The sequence below is a fragment of the Chinchilla lanigera genome, unplaced genomic scaffold, assembly GCF_000276665.1.
Source record: "Chinchilla lanigera isolate Chin_1 unplaced genomic scaffold, ChiLan1.0 scaffold00040, whole genome shotgun sequence".
Classification (NCBI taxonomy): domain Eukaryota; kingdom Metazoa; phylum Chordata; class Mammalia; order Rodentia; family Chinchillidae; genus Chinchilla; species Chinchilla lanigera.
In genome coordinates, this window is record NW_004955441.1 from 17,402,776 (window position 1) to 17,429,077 (window position 26,302).

The window sequence follows — 26,302 nt, forward strand, 5'->3', positions numbered from 1 at the left end:
TTGATTTTTACAAATTTAGCTTGGGGTTTCCTCCAAAGACTTCTTTTATGCAGTTTCCCCAAGGCCAGACTGTGGGTAAATATTTTTCGAATGGGACTAGGTACAAATCACCTCGCTATCGACATGGAAGGATGAAAGTAAAAGCGGTGCACTGAGAGACCACATTTCCTATAACTGAAACCTTGAGAAAAATGCCTGGCAGTTTGCTCATGATCAATCCTAAGCAGATACTTTATTCTAGGGCTGCCTTCGGCGTGATACAGAGAGAAGAAATAGTGACACAATTTCTGCTTTACAAAGAAGTTCCATCTGGGTTGTGGATATAGACTTGACTAACTGGGCCAGGGATTCTTTGATTAGATTCAACAAAAGCATCCTGCTCAAAATGTAGATTCTTCAGTCATTCTCAGGCAAGCGCTCTCAGACCCGCATCAAAACTGCTATAGCCCTCCTGAATGACAAGCGATCACTGGTACATTGTCTAATGTAGGCAGGCGCTCAGGCAACATGAATGAATGTGAATGAAATGAGGCAATTAGATCATGAGAGAAAAATATACACTCCAGTGAACTGAACTGTATAAACTATAAGCTTGTAAGATTTTAGATAAAAGAGATTGGTATGGGCCAGCCTAAGCAAGGCAGGCATCAAGAAGGTAGGGTTCCAGTGAGAGGATCAAGATAGAAACCACCAGGATTTTGTACTCACACAACTCTGGATTTGAATTACAGATCCATCACTTAGTAGCTACTTAACTTCTCCGAGCTTTTATTTTCTGATCTGTAAAAGGGACGTCCATACGAAGCAGTTTGCAATTCGATTTTGAGGATTAAATGAGTGCCTGCACAGTGCCTGGCTCTATGTATCTCCTCCGTCTTTGTCAGCCTGCTTTCCTGGAGAAGGAGCTATATTAGGATGGAGTTATGTACTTTTAGAGCTACAAAAGACTGTAGAGATCATCTATCAACCAGTGCTCTAAATTTATATTATTTATTGCTCAAACCACCCATCTAATTGTGTTTCAGAGATAACTGTGATAAAATGAGGGTACTCAAGGACATAGAAAATTTGGAAGCAGAATTTAAGTCTGAGCAGGATAAGGAGAGACTAGTCACAGTATGTCTTTTAGATTTTAATAATTACATTTTTTTCTAAAAGAATGCATTTTCTTCAGAAGGAAATGAGTCCCCAAGCTCCCGGAGCATCGGAGGAAATGTTCATCCAGCCTCGTTCCCCGTCTCTCTGCCAAGTTTTGCTTCATTTATAGCCTGCAGTACAGAGGTTCATTACAGGAAGAAATGAAAGTAGGAATTGACCATGGCTTACCTAGAGGTTTGGACAGTAGTTTTCAGAGATTATTTACCAAAAGAAATTGGATCAGAAATGAAAACAAGCCAAAAATGAGACAATACATGAAAGCATTTGAAGGTTTAAGCTAGACAAAACTCTAAGAGTCATATTTAAATTTCACAAGCATAATGAGTAGAACATAATGGAAAATGTACCAGTCTACCGTGATGGTGGTGCCTCTTCTGACCAGGCCTGCAGAAAAGATGGCCCTAGACTGGTTTAGGCTGTTTCTTGATACTGGTGATGTTCCAGACCTTTTCCTTTTTGGTGTCAGGAATGGAACTCAGGACCTTGCACTTGCCAGGCAGGCACGTGTGCCGCTGAGTTATGTCCCGGCCTTCTGGTGATGCTTAAGAATCCACTTTACTTCACTTTGGTACTCAGGATCATTAGACTTTTTTCAGGCCCACTGGTGGATAAACTCTGATATAAGCACCACCATGCAGTGAGAACTCCAACCATATTTCTTACTTCTGGCCTAATATTGCTCATTGGTAAACAAACTTCATTTCTTGGTTTTTTGAATTCTGTGTTCATGCTCCGCGTCTGGGGTTGTATTTAGTTTCTTGCCTGTACCATGCCCCCCTTTTTGAAATTTGCTGATGTTTTCTCTTCCACTTGGAATGTTCACAGGCACTTCCCTCATCACTGACATATTACTGGCTAAATATTGAATCTCTCTGTAACGTTTAGATCAAGAAGGCATTTTTCTCTACCAAGAAACAATCCTGGACTGAACTCTCTTTAATCTTAGATGGAAGGGATGGAAAGTAGTGGTAGGGATATAGACATCATTACGCTATTGTGTCATTCTATAAAATAGTATAATTCTCATTTATTGATATCTTCTTTCACGCCCTTACATGTTTATAGTTTTCACAATATAGTTTTATAAATTTAATCCTAGTTATTTTATGCTGAATAGCTGCTTTGAATGAGATGCTTCTCTGTCTCCATATACTATGTGTATAACCACTTACATCGATGGATAGATAATTAAATCTAATTTATTTTATCAAAGTGAAAGATAAATATCCTTTGACTAAACTAACGTGAGATCAAAGGTTAAGATTTTTCTTGCTCTCTCTGGCATATATTAGTTTTATCTAACTTTTAAAAAGACTTCCTAATTGTTCTGTTTCTTAAATCCATATTTTATCTGAGCTCACCGAAGCACCTCATTGATGTGTTTTCTTCTTTCTGTCTCCTCCTCTCTTATCACTTCATGTAATTTAGCTGTTCGGCTTTTTATTTCCTTCTCACTGATGCCTCATGGATCAACTTTGGGGATGTCTTGGTTACTTTTCTCTCGTTGTTGAGACAAAGTACCTGACACTGAAAATGAAGGAAGGAAAGGTTTATTTAGCTCACAGTTTGTGGAGGTTTCAGTCCATAGTTGGCTGGCTCCAAGGCAGGTTGGCACATGGCAGAGGGCACCAGTTCATGGCTGAAGATGACAGCGAAGCAACAGAGCAAGAAGGGGGCTTGAGCAAGCCTCTTTTTCCCCCCTTATATTGTGAGCAGGCTACCCCCACCTAAGTGGCATGTAGCTCTCACGTAATCTTCATGCCCTCCTCTTGCATAGGCTCAGGATGAATACACAGTAAGCACCCTGGCTTCCTGTTGAGTCACTCACCTTAACCTCTAGAACTCCCCAAGTTGACACAATGTATCAACCATAACAGGGGATCTGGGAGTTTTGGGGTATTCTGTTCTCTTGTTTTCCCATTTTTCCATGCTTTGAAACCTTTGTGCTTACCCTGGGGTCAGTTGTACCAGAAAGACTTTGTTGTAGTAGGGAGATCACTTTAGTTAGCGCCTGTAAGTCTATCAACAGATGAATGGATAAAGAAAATGTGGTATTTCCACATAATAGAATACTGTTGTGCTATGGAAAAGGATAAATTTAAGTGATTTGTAAGAAAACGGATGCAGTTTGACACCATAATTTTAAGTTAGATAAATTAGATACACAGATTTAAATATCAGATGGTTTCTTTTATAAGAGGAACACAAAATATAAATAAGGAGGAAAATAAAAGATAATAGATGGGAGATATATCTTTTACTTAAGTGAGGGGGATTAAGTGGTAGAAGAGGGACAGGAAAGAGATGGGAAAGGAATGAAAAAAAATTAAACTGTGTTATGGGCACGTACTAACCTCTCTCAGGAATGTATTCATTATGTACTCTGCAAATAACTATTAACGGTTTTTTGGTTTTTTTTTTTTAAAGCTCATGTAGCTACCATTCATGGCTTTGTAAGATCATGCAGAGGTTTGATCAATCTTGCATTCTTTCATCTGCTAATCTGAACAACTCTGTGGAAGATAACAATATGTAACATAACAACCATTGTTAATTTCCTGTCATCTTGTTTTGAAATCCTGTATCATTTGTATTGTTTTTGTGCTGTTTTGTTTTTATCTTTGCTGTTGCTATTTTGCTTTCTTTTCTCTTTCAAATAAAAAAAAGAAAAAATTTTTTTTCTTTTCATTGACTGTCAAACCATTTTTGCACCAGTTTTAGAAATTTATCCCATTTTACCAGTTTCAGGGTTATTGCTTGTTTTAGTTGGATTTCTCTTACTTAAATTTTAAAACATCTGTACATTTGTCTATTTTCTGAGCAATCACTTTCCTTAAGAGTCTCAGTAAAGATAAATTTGCCCGTGTGAAAATTACTCATTTTCTTTCATATCAGCAATTTAAATCTATATAGAACTTTAGGGTACATTTCCTCCCAAATTAATTTACTATCTTCTCTTTTAATGCTCTAAATTAAAAGTCTAGCAGACAGCCTTGTTCCGTTGTTTTATTTCAGTAATCTTTCTCTTTGGCTGATTGTCAGTCTTTTGTTCACTTTTTGAATCCAGTTGTGGTCTTTACTGATCTCTTCCCCATGTTCCTGCAGTCTTCCCACATAGATCTTTCTTTAACCTGGTGGGGGTGGTGATTCCCACTATTATTCTCTCTCATTTCCTTCTTTTTCATCTGCTTTATTATCCCTATTGAATACTTCTTCCACATTCAATGAATCTGTTCAATACATACTCAGTGTCTTTTACCTTACTGATGTTCTTCTTTTACACTTGGTTTTAGGTGAACTTTTCAAAGGTTTGTTTACGATGAACTGATTCAAATATCTGCCTTGTTAGGATCTGAGTTTATCAAGTTTTGTGTGTTGATATAATTTTTCAGACATTTTGAGCTGAGCTTTTTTTCAGAGATAAAGAATAATTTTGCTTCCTGCAGTTAGATTTTTAGCACGTAGGCACCCAGCTGCCTAGGAAGAGTAAAAGAGCCAGAGCCGAAGCACGGTGTGGAGCGGCTGCCCTGGGAAACGCGCCTCTCCTTCAGTCTGTTGCAATGTGCGTATCTAGCGCCCTGCATTCCTACCTCTAACTGGTATGACAGTCTCATTTGGAAACCTCCTTTACTGCCCACATTTCTTTAAGGCCAGGCGTTCAAAGCTCAGGCATATAGCGAGCACCACAACTGCTTGTGCTCCCATCCATTGTACTTGCTAAAGTCACCGGGATGGTCAGTTTGATGTCCCCCGTTAGCTCTGTTTCACCACCTTATTCCCATATCCACTGCACAGAAATTATCAGTCTCTGTACTTGTTGAGAATATTCGTAGTTATGGGAAACAAGAAATTTGCCCCTGGAGAAAGAACATGCCAGGAAGTTTTACCATGATGTTGACTGCTCGCTTTCTCCTTGGATCAGGCTGAAGACACTGGGGATCTTCCCCAAACACCTAAAAGACATCATATTACAGTGAGACACGCATACCTGTGTTTATTATTCATGCTATTTAAATCTTGGAAGTGACCTATAAGACCATCAGCAGAGGATGATTACTCTTGATCATCTTGAGAGATACCTAGGAAATAAGTATAGCACGCTCCTGGGTGTGTCTGGGTAGGTCACAGGGCCATGATTCTCTGCCTCCCAGATCCCGTGAGTCACCCGGCTTCTCTCCTCAGGGCCCTTGTGCCGTGATATTTCTGCCTTAGAGACTCTCAACCATGAAATGAAATCTCTAGAATTGTGCGCCACTATAAACTCCTCTTGCTTTGAACTGTTAGTATCAGTTATTTTATCCCAGCCACAGCAAAGCTGACTGATACACTGCAGCATGCAGACTCTTCACTAATTAGAATGATTCTTCAGGATCTCCATTTCTTCTCTCTTGCCTTGTACGTTCCTGTGGTGTGCTGGTGTACCATATTTCTGGCTTTATTTGAACACTCTACCTGTATCGCTTCATAGCTTACCTTTCCTTCCAGCATCTACCACTCTGATCTGAGAGAAATTCCAGGGATAGGATGGGAATATTCACAGCTGTGCAAAGTAGCTTCAGTAAATCTCTATCTCTGTCTCTATCTCTACTTCTATCTCTATATCATCTGTGAACCTATCTCTGTATATTTTGGAGCTCTTCCAGCACAAAGGAAAAGACAATCTAACTCACACAAAATAAAAGCTTTTGAGGGTTCATGTAACTAAATAGCAGAATATGTGCAGGCTTAGAGTTGACTTGGGGTAAGGAGTAACTGAGGGTTCCAGTGACACCCCAGGAGACACCCTGTGGATCTGGGTTGCATTCCTTCATAAGTCCAGAGTGCTGACCTTTGGCAGTTTTTGCTTTCCACCATCTTAGCACGTAGCTCAATGGATTAGAATGGTCAGGCACGAAATTCTAGAATTGAACCTCTTGGTTTCTGAGTGCACTGATGTGGCCATTCCTGAACTAATCTCTAAGGTTAGAAGATGAGTGATTGGCTTACTTTATGTAAGTATCTATTCCTGAAATGTAATGGAGTCAGTTTAAACTTTGGATTTGACAAGAAGTATAAGAAGCTCATTTATTGGAAGGGAGTGAGACCATTCTGGATAAAGAGAAAAAGTAAGAAAGGTTCATTCACCCTTACTGTTACTGAATGTTGGATTACCGACTTTTTCCTCTCAATGAATGCTACTCTATACCATTTACTCCAAGAATTTCTTTCATAGTTACTTCTAAGTATCCTTATGGAACTCTTCTACTTTCAGGTGCTAATGTACAATATTACCTATGACTGGGGGAGAGCTATAGATATAAAGGGTCAATTTGTCACCTATAGTTGGAATGGCATAATTCATATTTTGATCTCTTAAAGTGCATATGAGTATGACAAGGCCAAAGTATTAAATGATTGTTCTCCCAGATACAGCTCAAGCTATGTTTAGTTTTCATTAGTGAATATAACAGTGTCTGTTGGGCATAGACTTTGTACAGCAGCAGATGTCTCCTCATCCAATCCCCAGAATCGCTCGAAGATTGGAGTTGGAAATATTTGAAAGAAAAGTGATCATTATCTAAACTGAACTAACTAAATTAGAATATTTACTTCGTTTAATATTTTAATTGGTGCTACATTGTCAACAGCACTAACAATGCCTGCTTAGCAGCTAAAGAAAGAAATCTTGGCAGTATATTAACATCTTTTTATTTTTTTCTTAGTTAATGTTCATTTTCCCCAAGGGGATATAACTATGATTATGATACAAAAATAGGATCAATGTTAATTAATAGGCCTACTTTATTTATTTCTCTTTTAAAATCTGATTTCTTCTTTTTTATATACCAAATGTGACCTAGAACAAATTTTAGTGTTAATCATTTGAGTAACACAGCCATATAGGAGTGAGATGATAAGAAATAGCTCATTTTCTCTTAATGAAATTTATAATACTGTACACTTGACCAGAATACTTTCAATATATTTCTGTTTGATGTACATGCACACATTGCCATAAGTTTGATTCTGTGTGCTTGAATCTGGAAGTAACCAAAGCAGTGAATTCATCATAGAAGACTGTTTTCCAATAAAGAGGAACTCATATAAGCAACCATATTTTACAACAAAAAAATCCAGTATGTGTGTAAACTGTTATCTTACTAAGTACACTAACAGAGTGACATGTTTAAAAGTCAGTTATTGTGGGTCCAACTTATTGCAAAGCAGACATGTCAATATCAAAATATTTACATTAATATCATCACTAAAGGAGTTTATTTTTTAAAATATTGTCAGATGGTTTTAAATGGTAAATTATTTCAGTTCATTATTTATGTATCATAGTAACTAATACAGTTCTGGGCACACATAATAATTCACTGATTGACAAACCTTCTAATAAGCAAATTTCTTTTACCGGGTCACATCGCACGGGAGAGGTACCAAGTAGCTCTCTGATTTCTTAGCGCATCACTGATGAAGCAGTAAGAGGGTAGAGTTGGCAGCGGACCATGCCCCAGGAAGAGGTTATGGGTGAGAGGAAGAAACTGTCCAGGTTATGGCTAGGATAGAAATCCCGAGGGTTCCGTCAAGGCAAGACTTCATTTCAGGGGCTGGGGATTTAGCTCAGCGGCACAATGCCTGCCTGGCAAGCGGGAGGTCATGAGTTCAGTTCCTGGTACGGGGGGGGGGGCACAAAGGGCTTCATTTGAGAGGAGAAGCGGTGGTGGAGGGGCAGGAATCAACTCAGTGAAGTGAAGAGTTCCACGACTTGATGGCTGCCCCATCTATGTTGGCTCTACCTCTGGCAATATCGTTGAAAACAAAACAAAACAAAATGCATTAGCTGGGCATGGTGGTACAGGCCTATAATCCTAGGAGGCAGAGGCGAGAGCGTCGGAAGTTTGAGCCCAGCCTAGGGGGCTTAGAGATACCCTGTTTCACAATGAAAAATGCAAAAGGGCTGAGGAGTAGCTCAATACAAAAACCCCGAGTTCGATCCCTAATACTACAAAAAAGGAGCATATATGTAAAATGTTAAAGGTGATTTAGTAATTTCTTTCAATTTTATCCTTTTTTTGCAAAGAGAGCATCAATAATAATTCCTCGTAAATAGAATGTGGTGTGTAAGCTCTGCCATAGAACTCTCATGTGAGAATGCTTTCTCTTGACTCTTCTTGCTTTAACATTCCTCTCAGCACAGGTGAATGGGGCCCAATCTCCACTTACTAAAACTTTAGGAAAACCTTAAAATTTCACTGCCCCACACATTTCTTTGACTGTGCTATTTTAAACCATGAGGATCTAAACTCAGGTCCTTTGACAGGGTGGAAGAAACTTCACTGTATTCATCTGGGAAAACTGCATGTTTGTTGTTGGTTTGTTTGTTTGTTTTGGTGGAACTGGGATTGAACTCAGGGCCTTTGCACTGAACTACCTCCAGAAACCTTCTTTACTTTTATCTTAAATACAGTCCTACTAAGTTGCTAAGCTTTCTAGGCTGGACACGAACTGTGATCTTCCTGCCTCAGCCCCCTGTTGCTTTGGCTAGGACAGCATTACAGCACGGAGCGTTCTCGGTTACAGATACTCCAGGACAAGCAAGGAGCCGAGTGCAGTGTCGGGGTCTGAGAAAGGTGTGCACCAGAGCTGGCCACTGTCCCCGCTCACCCCCTGCCCCTGTCTCACTGCTCTACCTGGCTATTGTGGTGTACTGCTTAATATATGCATTTTGAAAGAAGAAAACTGATCTATGGGTTTCCATTTAGTGATATTCTTTCTGCAGATTGAGGTCAAGTGGCAAGTGTGTTATGAGTGTTATGTTACACATATGTGTGCATGACTCCCCAGTAAAATGAAGTTCAATTAACACAGTCTCTGATCTGTAGGACCTTGAGCCCTAGAAGACGTTTCCGTTTACTAATGATTTCTTAAGGGCCCATTACCTGGCAGATCTACTGTGGAGTCCATGTTACACCGACGCAAGGAACACAGACAGCTGAACAAATGGCTGAGGTAAGTGAAGCTCGCGGTGCTTACTCCATGCGGGAATAAAGACACAAATGTACATGTGCAGTGCAGAGGGAGCAGAAGGTGTAAGAGCTCCAGGAACCGTGCTAGGATCGAACCGCTGTATGCTTCAGCAGAAGTAACTTGATTTTTCATCTGGTGTCTGTGGAAGAAAAAGAAACACACTGAAATCTGACAGTTGCAATGACTTGTCCTGTAATTAAAAAATTGGTTGGTTTAAAGTAAAGGATTTCGGGGCTGGGGATTTAGCTCAGCGGCAAAGCGCCTGCCTGGCAAGCGCAAGGTCGTGAGTTCGGTTCCGGTACCGGAGAAAAACCAAAAAAAAAAAAAAACTAAAGTAAAGGATTTCGCAGACTGCACAGTTTCCAGTATCCACTCTGTTCTTTATTTCATAGAACCATAGCTAATATTTGTTGAATTTTTCTAATATGTCAGGCATTGTTGTACTAACCATAATTTACCTCCTAACCACACTGAGCAATAGGGTTTTTTTTTTTTTTTACATAAAACAAATTTTGTTTCATTGTACTGTCACAAAGAATGCACACAATATGTATTCACATCACTCCCACACACAGCCAGGAAGAGATGAGAAGCGAACAGAATTTTGAGTAGATGGGCTTTCACTTTAGAATCAACATATTACTGGTCACAGTGAGGAGGAAAAGAGAGAAAGAACAAATGGAGAATAGAGAAATATATTCATTTTCTGTTCTGTAGCAAGTGACCTGAAACACCAAGGCCTAAAGCCAAACCTTCAGCCGAGGAATCTCCAGGGCAGCTGGACTTGGCTGGACTCGTGATGCTCCTCCTGGCACTGACTGTCCACTACGCCCTTCCCTGTCTGGCAGCTGCTCTGCTGTCGGCGACGGGGAGAAACTGACTGGGTCACACGTCTTGTCTCATCACATGATGGCAGATTTTAAAGACCAAGAGTGGAAATATGCAGGAATACTGGGGTCTGAGTGCAGAATGTGTCATCTCTGCTATATCCTACTGACTAAATTAAGGCACACAGTAGCGGTGACATAGCTATCACCTCTTCATGGGAGGATTGCAGAGAACTGTGGCCAGTTTTGCAATCGAAAAGGTGGTGAGAAATAAAAGCGATGAGTTACAAAGAAATAAGAGGACGGTGAAATAGAAACAGAAAGTTAGGCATAGTTTTACTCCTAAACTCACAGAAATAATTGAAGGCAGATTAAAAGGAGAACTTTGCGGCACATTATTTACAAGTAGAATTTTCATGATGAAGATAAACTTCTTTCAAAAGACTTCTGGGGCGCGTTTGCTATTTCATTTGAATGTTGCTTCTGAAGTATGCCACACATAGGAATTAGCTTTGATTTTGAAAGAATCTTTGTATTTTTAGGTTCTTAACACCTTTCTGAAGGAAAACAATGAAAAATAAATTGAACAGTCTTTGTAATGCACATTTAAAGACCAAGAAAAAATAAATGTGATCACACTCATTACAGTTTATCTGAGTGAAAGGGCATTATTCAAGAAATGAGTTTCTATTCATCTTATTCTTCATATTACCCTGTATCTGACAGTATAGATTTTATCTGCGCAGACTAAAATCCAACTAACTCCTTAATTCTTGGGTGTAATTTAGAGAAGATAAGCATGCTGAGAAAACAGATATTACAATTTTATTGTGATTCTTTAGAACTGCAACAGATCCTTATGAATCTTAACCCAACCAGGCTATTACTGATGGTTGTATTTATTACATGTTAAGTCTTAAATGTTCTACCCTTTCCACATTTGTATTATGTGGTTCCTTCAAAGGACCAGACTGATCCAGTTTCCTGAAATTTTAGTGTGGTAGAGATGATGTTTTGACAAATCCCTCAAAGGGTGTAAATCGCTTGCTTTCTGCTGGGGAGTGACAGAAGACCTCTCCTCCTTTCGAATCACCTCATGGCTTGAATGTTAAAAGTACAAAGTAATGAAGTTACAGAGAACCCACGTGGTGCTCATTCCTTACCTCTGTCTGTGACATCTGCTACATTTGTCTCTCTCCCACGGTAGAATATGAAGTCCTTTAATGCACAAATATCGTATGTTAGCCTACCTCATATGGCAGATATAGCATATGGTAGATACCATTAAATGATTGCTTAACTAAACCAAAATTCACTTAGTTTGTGAGCAAAATGTCTCTTCTTACTGTGACTACATGGTCAAATTGTTATATTTTTATTAAATATAAGATATTTTCTGTGTCAACTATGATTACCATTACATTAAAATTGTCATTTAACTTTTGAATGGCAACAGATTTTATGAATTGAAAGAATAAAAAAAATTTCTGCTTAGGATATTACTTAAATACAGCTCAGGGTGTATTCATGAATAGTCTTTTTCCAATGTTCAAGTTGGGTCTGTATTGGCATGATCTCATATCTGCATTAGGGGTTAGATTTTATACATTGGCATTAAAAGTATAGATATTTATTTTCCCTGTTCATTGTAAGATAACAAGTATATGGTAATGTACACAAACTACGCAATGCAGTAATTTATCACAAAGTGAGCCTCAAAGAACAGTCATTGGCATGGTGCCTTACTTGATTGTACTGGTCCCTTCACTATGTATGTGTACACTAAAGCATCATGCGGCGTACCTTAAATATATACAACTTTAAAATGTGGAAAAAAGAACCACCACCAGCACCTGAGGAAGGGTCCTTATACGTTGTATTTGGTCTTTTTTTTGTTTTATATTTTGTCCAAGATTTCATTATCATAACAAATGATTACTTTTTTGTTTCTCTTTAACATACTGACAGCTGAGTTCTGTCTCTCAATAGTATGTTTGTGTAATTCATCTTTTTTATTTTATGCAGCTATATTAATTTACATTTCATGCTTTAGTCTTCAAAGGTAGCAACCTGTCAAAATTTAATTGGCATTTTTCTTTTGGTGGTTATTAAGGTTGCTATCTGTTTGCGACACAAATGCACACACAAGTATTAGTTTCTGTTACAGAGATGCTGATGATTAAAGTGCCTGGTCACCATATACGTAATTGTCCAACTTTAGTAGATAATGTCAAACTGACTTCCAGATTTGTTAGGAAAATTTACACTATTTTTGAGATTTCCCTGATTTGTTTTCTTGACAAAGCTTAGTAGTGTCAGTCTTAATTTTAGCCATGTGCTGAGATTACACATAGTGGCTTCTCCAATTTATCGTACATGTTCCCAACAGTGGGTGAGGTTGAGAAATCTTTTATATATTTGATGGCCCTTTGACTGCATGCACATGAGCTAACGAGTGAGTTGGTTACTGTGGGTCATTTTTGTATGCAAATTTGTGAATTAGATGGCCAAGGTTATATGAAAATGAAAATAAAAATAAAAAAATAAATACAGTGATACCTCAGTTTATGAACTTTATTTATTTGACAATTTTGGGAAAGGTGATTGCATTTGTGTTTGTGTGGGAAGACGGCCTTGGCCGTGTTGGTCATCCTATGCGGAGTTTGCAACATAGGCAAAATTTTGCCAAATGTTTTCATTTGCAATCCGAGTTAGGCATTGATGTAAATTTAATGTCATGGGTTTTATGTTGTAATAGAATTAAATGTATGGATAACTTTGGAGAGATGTCACAATTTTATAATGTTGAGTCTTCCAAATCATGAATATGTTACAGTTCACCATAGAGTTGCCTTAAAATTTTATTCAGTGTGTGTTTTGTGCATAAGGGTCTTAAATGTCATCTTTAAAATGTTTATTCTTAGTTGACACTTTTGATGTCAAAATGAGAGGAATCTAATGATATTTAATCTTGCATGTGTGATTTATTTCACTTAACATTACATTTTGAAGGTACATCCATTTTCCTACAAATGTCTTGTCCTTATGTTCATTATCTAAATGTAGTTTTGCTTTATTATGGAAATATAATTAAATCTGTATATTAACTATATCTAGCAAGTTTACTACATTCTGTAGTCTAGCAGTTGTTAGGTAGCCATACTTTCTAATTGTAAAGTTTGAAAAGTATTTCTGAATTTTTGAACATATGAGGTCCTCTGGATTTCTATTTATTTAGAAGTTATGGTTTAATTATGCTGTGATCACTCTTTTAGCAGGTCAATTTATTTAGGCATCCTCTGTACTTAAAAAAATGTGAATTTTGTAGTTTTCTATCAAGAATTGCTTATTGTTTTATTTTTGTTTTGTTTTGTTTTTCTTCCAGTACCAGGAATCAAACTCATGACCTTGCGCTTGCCAGGCAGGTGCACTGCCGCTGAGCTAAATCCCCAGCCCAAGAATTGCTTATTAAATTTAATTTTTGAGGTTTTAAAATATTTTCTATCTCTACTGACATATTGTTTTTTTATATCACTAGCTTAGAAAAGCTTAGTAACACCTTCTAATAATATGTATATTTATAAATATGTGTAGTCTCTTGCAGTTTTAATATTTTTCACTGGTACACATTTGCTATACATGATGTTTACATTCATCTTAGAGGCATGTACATGTAGTTCCTGTACTTTGGTTCTTTTTTTGCCCTTCCTCTCTTCGCCCTCCTGACTTTCCACCTCTAGATTCCCTTTCTTCAGTTTCATTATTATTATTATCATGTATTAGTTCATGATTGTGAACTATAATGCCTATGTTCTTTTTTTTTTTTCCAGTACCGGGGATCGAACTCACGACCTTGCATTTGCCTGGCAGGCGCTGTGCCGCTGAGCTAAATCCCCAGCCCCTAAGCCCACGTTCTTGACACATCTTACATCGCTTTGTGTCCCTCAGCCCCTTGGTTTCTTTGTCTCCTTCACGTTTGCAAAAGCTCCACCTCCCGGTTTCAATTTACCCATCTTTTACCTTGCTCTTTATTTATTTGTACTTTGGATTACTCTAATGAGAGAAACCTCATGGTATCCCATCTTATGTGTGCGATTTATTGAACTTACTAGTACATTTTGAAAGTACCTCCATTTTCCTACAAATTGTCCAGTCGTGTCCTCCTTCATAGCTGAGCAGAATGCCACACTTTTCCTTGTTCATTTGTTTGTTGGTGCATGTATTATAGACTGCTTCTGAGACTTCGCTATTATGAATTGTGCGGCTATAAACATTGATGTGAGTGAACTGCTGTAGTTTATTGTTTTTAAAACTTTTGGGAGGATATCAGAAGGGGATGGATGGGTGAAATGGAATTTCTAGTTTTAGTTTTCTTTTAAATATCTGCACACTGATTTCCGTAACGGTTATACTAGTTCACATCCCCAACAACGACCTGCAAGGGTTCTTTGCTCACAGCATTCGCACCACCATTCTTATTATTTCATTTCGAACTATTGACATTCTTTCTGGAGTGAGGTAAAATCTCAGCCTTGTTTTAATTTGCATTTTTCTACTGGCTTCATATGCTGAACATTTTTTCATGTATTTATTGGCCATTTGTACTTCTGAGAATGTCTATTTCAGTTGCTCATTTCTGATTTGGCCTTTTGTTTAAGGGGCAGTTCAATTTTTTCCCCTTGCCTGATTTCTCTGGCTCATACTTTGAGAACAATGTTAAGAAGGAATGGTGATAGTGGACATTCTAGTCTTGTTCCTGATTTTAGAGGGAAAACTTGCAGTTTTTCCCCATTTAATTTTATGTTGGCAGTAGATAAGGTAATTCTATTCCTATTTTCTTCAGAGTTTATGTCATGAACGGATGTTGGACTTTGAAGCTTTTTCTGTATCTCTTGAGATGACATGCGGTTTTTGACCTCGCCTCTGTTTATGTGATGGATTACATTTATTTCCGTGTGTTGATGCATCCTTGCGCTGCTGGAACGACGCCTCCTTGACTATGGTGTATGATCTTTCTGGTGCGGTGTTGCATTCTGTTTGCTGCTGTCTTGTTGAGCATTTTTGCCTCTATGCTCATTAGAAAGATTAATCTGTATTCTCTTTTTGGCTGGATCCTTGCCTGATTTTGAGATCAGTCACTGCTAGCTTCCACAAATGAATTTGGGAGTCTGCCTCTCTCAGTCACATTAGAGTTGAGGGCTGTTGGTGTTAGAACTTCCTGGAAGTTTATGTAGAATTTGGCTGTGAATCTCTCAGTTCCTGGGCTTTTCTTCATGGGTAGAAAATTACTGCTTCAATTTCCTTGGTTTATTTGATTTTTCAAGACTTTTAAGTCTTTTTCAATCAGTTTTGATAATTCATATTTACCTAGGAATCTCTTCATTTCTTCTGAATTCTCCAGTTGTTTGGCTTATAGTTTTGTGAAGTAGTTGCTAATAATGTTCTGGATTTTGGTGGTTTCATTGTGATTTTCCATTGTTTACTTCTAATTGCACTGGGTTATGTCTTTTCTTTCTTTTTACTGGTAAGATTAGCTAAGGGTTTGTCTATTTTGTTTACACTTTCAAAGAAATTGCTCTTTGATGATTGATTCTTTGTATCTTATTTTAGTTACCATTTCATTGATTTCTGCTCTGATTTTTATAATTTTTTTCTTGTACAATCTCTAGATTTGGATTTGGATTGTTTTAATTTTTGTAGGACCCAGAGATGGTTTATTACATGATTTATTTGAGCTCACTTTGTTTTTTCCATGAGTATTCACAGCAATGAACTCCGCTTATAAGGCTTCGTTCCTTGTGTCCCATAAATTCTGGTATGTTATATTGGCGTTATCACTTAATTGTAGGAACTCTGCTATTTCTTCCTTAATTTCTTCCATGGTGTAAGTTTAAATTCTATACATTTGCATAGCTTCTGTGGTTTCCTTTCATATTAGTTTCTAGTTTTATCGCACTGTGATCTGATAATATGCATGGTAAAATTTTAAATTTACTTAAGCATGCTTTATTAGATAGTGTGTTCTGTCCTTCAGAGAATGTGCCATGTGCTGCTGAGAAGAAAGTGTGTTCCACTGTTGGATGGAACACTCTATATATCTATCGTGTCCGTTGTTCAGAGTTTTGGCTCAACTCTGATCTTTCTTTTCTTGTTTAACTGATCTGTCTATTTGTGGTAGTGGTATAATGAGGACTTCCACTATAATTGTGCTGATGTTTATCAGATCTTTGATGTTCCTTAGTGCTTGTTTTACAAATTTTGACGCACTGTTGTCTGATGCACATATGCTTTTAATTGGTACCACTTCCTGTTGAATGGTTTTGTTAGTCATCATTTAATGTCCTTCTTTGCCTCTTTAGATCGGCTTTGGCTCAGTGTCCACTTTATCTGAAAATAAGATAGCTAGTACACCTTGATTGGGGTTCCTGTTGCATGGAATGTGATTTTTCATCCTTTGATTTTTAAACTAGGAAGTTTTTTTGATTGTTAAATATGTTTCTAGTACATAGCATACTGTAGGATTTTGTTTCTTGACCCATTCTGCTAATCTTGTGTTTTGATTGGTGAAGTGAGTTCATTCACATTGATAGTTGACACTGATAGGTGTCTCTTTATCCTCCTCATTGTATTATCTATCTGCTGCTGTTGAGCTCAGGTAGATGAGCTATGATACCATGGGGCTGAGATATGAGATAATATCTCTGCTGAGGGCTGCATGACTATAGAGGAAAAATCCTTCCCAGAACTGGCTGCAAAGCAGGTTACTCATTAACCATAACCTGAATCTGCCTGTTCCATCCCTTTTGCAAGAATGCTTTGCCCCCTCCGTCCCATGCCTTTCCTGCCTCACCACTTGTCCAGCATGTCCAGGTGCCATTTCCCCCATGTGAGTGTGATTAGCAAATACCAGGTTCTGCCTCGGAGCCTTTTGTCCCCGTGAACAACTGGTCAACCCAGGTTGCTGCTGCACCACTATTTTGACTCTTGTGTGTTCTTTTTGCTGTCTGCTGTAATGCCTGGCAGGAGTCTGAGCCCACTGCAGAGGTCCTTGAGAGTATGTAGTGACTTTCTTTATCTCTTCTAATCAGTTTTCACTTGAACTTTATTTTGAGAGTAAAATTGCTATACTTGCTTGTTTTAGAAGTCCAGGTACATGAAATATTGTTTTCCATTCTTTGATTTTCAGTCTATAAATGTATGTATGGATTACATAAGTTTCTTGAATACAACAGAGTTTTTTTTTTGTTTTTTTTTTTTCATCCAGTCTGCCAATCTGTGTCTTTTAATTAAGGAGCTGAGGTCATTATCATTAAGTGTTATCACTGAACAGTATTGATTTTATTCCTGCCATGGTGTTCTTTTTCTGCTGATGGCTCCTTTTTGTTGTTGTTTTATTACTTCCTTTATGCATTTATCCCACCAGACCTGTTGGCTTTGTTGGCTTCTTTGTATCTGTCTAGGATATTCCTGAGTAATTTCTGGAGTACTGTTTGGTGTTCACGTATCTGTTACACTGTTGTTTTTCATGGAATGTCCTTACTTCCCCATCTGTTTTGAGAAAAAGTTCTGGAGGACATATTAATCTGGGTTGATGTTGTTTGATTTTAGGGCTTGACATACTTCCCTTCAGGCTTTCCTGACCTTTAAAGTTTGTGTTGAAAAATCTGCTGTAATTCTCATATATTTACCTTTATATGTGATTTTTTTTTTAGCTTTCAGTGACAGCTTCTTTGGAATCTGCTTTCGGTTGGATCTAAGATTTGAGAGCTGGGTCGTGGGGAGACCCTTTCCACATGGTAGTTAGTGTGAGCCTCCCTTCTCTGGGTGTTGAAGTCTTTCCCTACATTTGGAAGGTTTCCTATTATGACTTAGGTAAACAGATTTTCTATTCTACGTATGCTGTTTTCTAGTTTCTCTCTAACAGAAGTTAACCTTAGCATGGTCATCTAAGAAGTTTCTAGTAGCTGCTGGAAGCCTTCTTCTTCTCATCATTTTTAAAGCTTCTCAGTGCAATTTGCTGTGATTTCCCTTTTGTCCTAGATTTCACAGACTAGCCTCCCATGGTCATTTCTCAATTTGTGAATTCTATACAGTTTTTATTTCTACTGTTTCTGTCTTACACCTTTTAATAACAAATTCCTTATTCATGTTTTCAAACTCTTTTGGTCAGCTCTTTCAATTTTTTATTTGTTTCTCCCATATTCCCATTGGCCAGTTTGTATGATAGTTTGATAGTTTCATGAACTTTTGGGTCATGTCCTTTGTGAGTTTGAGCAATTTCTTTACCTCTTCTATAGTCAATTTGTAATTCTACACTAACTGATGTTTCTTTTCTTCTTTGCCCATTCCCCACTCTCCATCCCTGGATCTGCCTTGGAAGAGTTGGGAGATATTTGAAGCCTTTTGTTGCCTTATTTTTCCATGTTCCTCTGTGTGTGTGTGTGTGTGTGTGTAGAGAGGAAGAGAGAGAGAGAGATTTTTGTTTTCAGTGCTGGTAGTTGAGGTCAAGTAGAGTGAGGAGAGACTGTAGTTGATATGAATATTTTTAAGCTATATTCTGCATTCCAGTGTTGTGTATATGGCCTTATCTGTTCAAAGATAGTGTACATGCCTTCAAGTATTGAATTTAAATGATTTGGAACCTTTCAATCTGTTCAAAAGACAGAATTACTATTGGTTATTACATCACCAACAGATCTGGTCATACATCAGTTATATCTGTTAAAAACCTTGCATTTGCATTTTTACCCTTGTAATAGAGAGTAGCCACCTGTAACGTGTACTATATTTGATCAACCTTTATTGTTATGCTGTAGGAGAAGAGATGGAAAGAGAGGAAGAATGCGAGAATGGAGAATATGAGTCAGTAGGAGAGTTAGACAGAAATATACTAATGGACAAAGCAATTGTAGGGGTCGAACTGTGTTGGAGGTCTTACGTAGTTTGAGGGAAGGGTTAGTGCTGAGATTTCAAAAACCTTGTGGTGGTGGGGTGAAATGCAGGAGGAAGGTGTAATTTCTGATTGAGGGAAGCTGTGAGGTTCTCAGAACCTTTGCTGTATGCATTCACCCTTAAGGTGGAGAAGAGGGAGAGGAAGACAAAGGACTAGGTAAAATATCAAAGATCAACCCGAATAAATGTGAAAGACAGAAGGTTAATGTGCAGCAAGATAGGAAAGACTGAGAGAGGGAAAAATATCAGAAAACAAACTTGAAAAGAATAATTAAAAATGTGGGGGAAACAAGGAAAAGATAAGAAAGGAGTATTGATACAGAAACTAGAATTGAAGCAAAGAAATGAGGAAAAGAAAGGGAATAAAGAACAAGTATATTAAACAAAAATGAAGAACAACAGTAGTCCACGAGGAGCTCATGTCAAACCCTCCAACGAGCGAATGTCCATCCATTTCCACACGTCTGCTGTTCTATAAAGCCTGAGCATTATAAACCCTTCTCGCCATAGCTGTGGCCTGTCTGCTCTGCATGCAGCCACATCAGTTTCCTCTGTCTCTGCTGAGCAGTGTCTGCTTCTTTGAGCCCTTGTACTCAATGCTCGCTGTGCTTTGGGCATGGTAGCTGCAGTCTTCTTTGTTGTTGTTTTTTTCCAGTACCGGGAATCGAACTCACGACCTCACACTTGCCAGGCAGGCACTGTGCCGCTGAGCTAAATCCCCAGCCTAGCTGCAGTCTTTTGTCTCTGCTCCTCACCTCAGTTAATTTGAAAGAAGGAGGACGCCAAATATTTTTTCTGCCCCTCCATCACTTTTTCACCTTCTGCCAATATCCTATGCCTCCCTGCTTCTCTTTGTGCTGGGCAAATCTGTGTGTTCTTGCTTCAGATATTTTCTATTTTTCACTAACATTTCTTCATCCCAGCCTGTCCTTCATTTTCCTTTCCATTTGCACTCAAATCCTGAACTGACCTTGTGTCAGGAATTCCCCTTTCCAGGCAGTAAGCAGAATCTGACTTGGTCCAGGGCTCGGCTTAGGGATTCCACCTCACACCTAGAGTATGACCATGATCACTGTTTCTAAAAAGCCTTTTCCAGTCCTCATCATGGTCCACGAAGTTTATATTTATAATCCCATGGAAAAGTTATTGGAATTCTAGCGAGTTAATTCCCATCTACCACTTGCAGTGCAACCCATGGCCAGAATAAAGACACCAAGGCATAGTTGACTCAGGGCCAAACCTGGGTTTTATTCATTTGTGAAGAAGGGAGTGGTGTGAGGATGAGTGACTGTGAGAATGGCAGGAAGCACATGAGTGCTGTGGGCTGGGCTGGGTAGGGGCCTGAAATCATTTCTGCACCGTACAGAGAGAAGGATATGTGGGAGTGATCTGCATGACACAGCAGAGATAGTATTTAATGTTTTGGGGTCGGTGCTTCAGTCTTTTAAGCCCTGGGAAGTCGTAGCATCTTGTCTTGAGGCTCGATCCCAGCTCACAGGGTGGAGCAGGGCTCTCCATTCTGTCTGGCTCATGCATGTGTATCCGGGAGCTATGGGGGCGGCGCGTCAGTTACCTGTCTCCCTGCTTTAAATACTGCACATCAACACCTCAGGAAGGATTTGCATTGCCTAAAGACAGCTGAATGGGTAAGGAAAAGTCCTAGCCAGCTCTGTATTATATCAGTACATGGAAACATGGCCAGGTTTAGCCAGAATGGAGACAATCGCTCTTCTTTCAAGGAGAGTCGTGCAGGGGTCCTCCTCAGCTGTTTAGGATTTTTTGCTAAGATTTTCCCAGTCTTTGTGAAAAGGACAGGGAAGAGCGCAATCTGGTCAGCGGCTCAGTCTTGCCTCCTCTGCTCTGTCTCCAGGGACGCGGTCTTCGGTGCACCCCTTCCAGAGGCAAGAGACATTCTTGGGACAAGGAAGGATCCCTTTGCCTTTGGTGAGTGCTGGAGATGACGCTGCGGGGATGCAGTGATCCCGGGGTTTGGGGGGTGATAGCAAGAAGGGACCGGAAGCGCAGCGTCTGTCCCAGGAGTCTGGCCCCCGCACTGCTGTACACCCCCTGGGTTATTTGGGATGACCTCGTCATGGCGACTCCCTAGAGGAGCGGGGCTGGAAGTGGTGTGGTGCAGCCAGGGTAGCACCGTCTCCACTTTGTAATTATCCAGACACTTATTTTAGTCTATATATATCTTCTTTCAGATTAATTTTCCATCTGAGAGTGTAAGTGCCTCACCTGCTTCAGAGTGCCTGTGTTTTCTGTGAATTTTCTGAGTATCTTTGGTGAGACTCCTCTACTCTGCCTCTCCTGGTTCTAATAATTTTTTCTTTATTATTTTGGGGCTATATTTTTAAGTTACTATAAATTTAGTGTTTATGTGTATTTTGGCTACTTATTTTTATTTTTATGAAATACCCCTTTTATTATTCAGGTGCTTTTACATTGTAGTCTAATTCATTTTATGTTAATATAGCCATATAAATTTTTTCTTCTGTTGGCATAGTAAATACTTTTCTATCTTTTTACTTTATTTCTTTCATATACTTTAATATCAGCTTGTAGTTATCATAGATTGGAGTTTTAATTGCTTTTAACCTTGTGTGTAAATATTTGTCTTTTAAGTTATGATTTAGCGCATTCACATGTAATATGATTATTGAAACATTTCAATTTTAGTAGATTGTACTCTATTTTGCTGTTTTCTTTTTCTTTTTAAAACTTTCTTTGATATTACTTTTCAACTTATTGTTACTACTCCATGCCATCAAATTGGGTTAAAGGTTATACTTTTATTATTTTATTGGTTACTATAGAAATTCCAGTGTATGTCTTTGACATGTTAAAGTGTAATAATAATTATGATTTTGACACTTTTACCAAGATATAGCCAAGACCTTAAAATATACTTGAAATCACTTGATTTATTTGCCATTGTTTTTCATGCTCTAAAGATATATATATATATATATATACACACACACATATGTATGTATATATGCATATATATGTTTTTGATGGCCAATATTTATTTAGATTTATTTACATATTTTTGTCTTCCACTAGTTTTCATAGATTCTTACATTTTTGTCCATAAGAAACTATTTTTTTTATGGAATAAAATATAGTTTTGTATGTTATTTATTATAGTTCATTTGTAATCCATTTTCTCAGTTATCTTTTATCTGAAAACGCTGGAATTGCATCTTCTTTCTTAAAGTTTGTGTTCCTGGGTTAAGAATTCTAGAGTGATTTTTTTTCAGCATTCTGAAGATATCAAGTTGTCTATGAGTTCTATGGGAAGACAATGGATGCCCTGGTTATTTTTATGACTTTTATCTCAGACTTTGGTCTTCATCAGTGTTACTAGGATGTACTTCTATTTTTTATTTGTATGCTTAATTGATGTATTTTAATCATGCTTAGTTTTCATTACATTTCTTGATACAGCTCTATATTTTTCTTTAGTTCTGGAAAATTCTCAAATGCGGCTTCTTCTCCATTCTTTCTTTTTTTTCAGTTTGGACCCCTGCTCTCTTTTCTGAATTTTTGCTTCTTTGAGTTATGTTAGCTGTCATAGTCTCGCCATTTTTCCAGTCTTTTAATTCTTTTCAATTGTGTTTAATATGATGAGGCTTTGATTTTGCTTACAATACTGTATTTAAAAATTGGAAAATTTTGTTTTGCCTGTTAATTCTTTTTCTCTTTTCAAATTATCTGCCTACATTCTTAACTTTTCTGTTTAATCTGGAGTACATATATATATCTGTCTTTATTACCTTCTTCCATTATTACCTTCATAATGGTTTATGTGCCTGTTTCTGATAATTTTTTACTGTGTACTGGAGAATGTCTTTAAGATATTTCCTGTGGAAACAACATGAGAACTAGGCTAATCTCGTCTTTCTCTGTAAGGACTTCAGTTGGTTTCTGTCATAGCTCTGTGGACACTGTCAGAACAGAACTCTGGTAACTGCTGTAGGGACTGAGATGGTGGGAAGATGCTTCAATCCCCAGCAGGAAGAGTGTCTTTCCACTTGCATCTTTAATATTCTATTTTATGTTTCCACTTGCCTCCCTAACTCGGTTTCCTCTGCCCGCCTAACTTGTTGAGCATTGTACTCCACTGTCCCCATAAAGAGTAGCATTACGATTTGGAAATTGATAAGTCTGACCTCATGTAATTGTAATCTGGGTATCTGAAGCCATCTTCCCACTGAAAACAGCCAAAAACTTTATATAAAATTCTACTGAAGACCCTGTAAAGCAATATGACAGCAAAGAACTATTAAACTGAGATCTGGAAAAGACAGAAATTTAGATAGGTGAACAAGGTAGTTAACATTATTGTTTTTCAGGCAGTTGCTTCCTAGTTTCAGGAGAAAAAAATAAGTGGCTGAGCAGGGATTTTGGAAATGATTTCTGGATCATTTTACTTTGGTCTTTGGCTTTCCTTTTCCACGCGTTTATTCACCCTCTCCTCCTGTGCATATCTGTGAGGGGTGCTTCTGCCATCCCTTCTTTCCAAATAGCCTGTGAGCCTCTTCACGAGCTGGCTGGATCCCTAGCGCTTCAGCATCCCAGCACTGCTCCCAGGCACCGCCGGAGCTCCGTTCCGTTAGAACCCAGCAGAGGGTATCTGCTGCTGTGCTGTAGCTATTGGAACCCAGTACAGTGTTTATCTAGTAGTAAGTGAGGTAGAATGAAGAGCATAGGTAAAAAGGAGACCACGGAAATGGTACTTTTAAGAAAAACTGCAGGTTCACGACACCAAAATCACTCCAGTATTTTCCTTTCCTGGAAACTCACTGGAGCAAAGATGTGAGAAATCTGTAAATTGGGCTCTGGGACCTTGCTCTTCTCATGTGAATTGCCTTTCCTCCTCACCATTCGGCATCCTCACGAAAGCAGCGATGTTCGTGGGCTAGCATATCTCAATCTGAGACACGTGTAAATGGTTTGCATTTTAAAGAAACACGAGTGACCTAGCAGAGAGTAGAACTGCACATCCTAGATCACCTTTTTCAAGGACACCTCCAAAACCGCAGAATAATTCCTACTAATAATCTGCACTATATTGTGTCTCGCTCATTGAATGCCTTCTTTCCCTCTGAGTGTGTAATTCTTGTCTAAATAAGTCTTTTCTGTGCCTATGAAGGATGACTCCTAAAAACTGTTTTTCTGTGATGGTGATCAACAGACTTACTCCATGGATAGGGTGCACTGAGAGACCTCCTTGAGGGCTTCATTGGATGCTGTCCTGTAGCAGTAAACACCAGGCAAGGGAAGGGTCCCTGGAATAAGACTGCCTTGGCTCCCCTACTTAGTGGCTACATGAACTTGGACAAGTTAACATCATAATAGAGGAACTGTGAGCCCCCCTAAAAGATATGTTAAGATTCTGACCACCAGTATGTCAAAATGTGAAGTTATTTTTAATAAAGAATTTGTGCAGTTATAATTTGCTAAGACTCTGTCATACTGAAGTAAGAAATAGGTTGGGCTCTGTTATGGTTTGTGTCTGCATGTTCCCCCAAAGCCACATACAGTCATGGCATGGGCTTTTCTGAGGCAGCTGAATCTAGAGTTGGTGATTTGATCATTGCCTAAGGCTGGGATTGGGGGTATGACTACTACATCCTTCCAGGGCAGGTAGCCTGCATGTATAAGGAGGGAAAAGAGGCTTGCTCCTCCCCTTTACTCTTGTTGCTTTTGTTGTTTTCCACCACCATGAACTGTTGCCCCTGTACCACACCACCCTGTCTTGGTGCCAGCTGATTATGGACTGAAACCTCTACAAATTGTGAACTAAATAAACCTTTCCTCCTTAGCTTTGGGTGTTGTGTATTTTGTTTCAGGAATGAAAAAATTAACTAAGATAGGTCCTTAATCCAGTGTGACTAAATGATGCCCTTATAAAGGGACAGAATCACACAGGAAGAATCTCACCTTACAAGAGGCAGATTATTGCAAGGATTGAAAGTCATCACCAGATGCTAAAATGTGGCCAGGAGAGTCTCCTGCAGTTTTCAGAGGAAGCTGGGCCCTATCAACATGTTGATTATAGACTGCTAAAATTAAGAACCGTAAGAGATTAAATTTCTGTTATTTTTAATACCTCACTTTTGTAGTACTTTGTTATAGAAGTTATAGAGAACTAATTATATAATTTCATTTTTGTGCACTTTCCTCACCTGCAAAATGAAGTTAATAATAGTACTTATCTAGATGGTAGAGCATTTCTGTGAATGATGTAGTAATTAACAGAACAGTGGTTGGCTGTAGTAGTTAGGTCATCCATCATTAAAGCAATATCTGATGTCCACAAATTAAAGAAGGGAATATTTGATTTAGTGCTCATTTTTAGGAGATCCACTCCATTACTGACCGGTACCAAGTCAGAAACCTTATAGCAGAAGGGCATGGCTAAATGAAGTTGTTTAGTTCATGGCATCTGTGAAATGGAGCAGGGTTACAATGCCAGAGAAGAACAGGTGGACAAGGAACCCAGATACAGTACACAAGGCCATGTCTCTGTGTTTCACCAGGAGGTACTTATCTGCTTGGCCCTTCTTAATCCAGTGAAGGTGACATTACCAGGATTAATGGTCACAATCCACCCTGTCCACCTTCACAACCCAACACATCTCTGTAAGTTGTACTCAATCTCCAAGTAAAGACAATAACAAGCTCTTGATGCAGCCCAACACAACTGTCCTGTATAAAACCAGAAGTGCAATAATTGTTTCCCCAAAGCCTCAACAGATCCAGCATTTTTCAAAAGTCCAAGACCAGATCTCTTCTGTGACTCAAGGCAAACTGTTAGATGTGAATGCATACAAAAGTTAAAATAGGGGCTGGGGATTTAGCTCAGCGGCACAGCGCCTGCCTGGCAAGCACAAGGTTGTGAGTTCAATTCCCAGTACCAGAGAAAACAAAAACCAAAAAAAACCAAAAAAAAAAAAAAAAAACCAAAATTAAAATAAGTTGCATAATCCTATGGTATGGCACAAGATAAACTTTCTCATTTCAAAGGGAGGAATTAATAGAAAAGAATTGGAGTAAAGCAAAGCCAAAACTCCAGCAGAGCAAACATGAATTCCCGCAGCTCCATATCAGGCATCTGGGCACACAGTGGTGAAATGTGAGTTCCAAATGGCTTTAGTGGCCCCAGCCAAATGGCCTCTCTCTTGTAACAGCTCCATTCATACCCCACAGTTTTCTTGGGAAGACATTTCACATTCCTGCGATCTCTGAATTTCTGATTTCTCCACTGCACCTTTGACTCTATTCCCACAGCTTTATGTATTGCCCTCCTAGTGACTCCTTATCTGGCCTCCAGGCCTTCC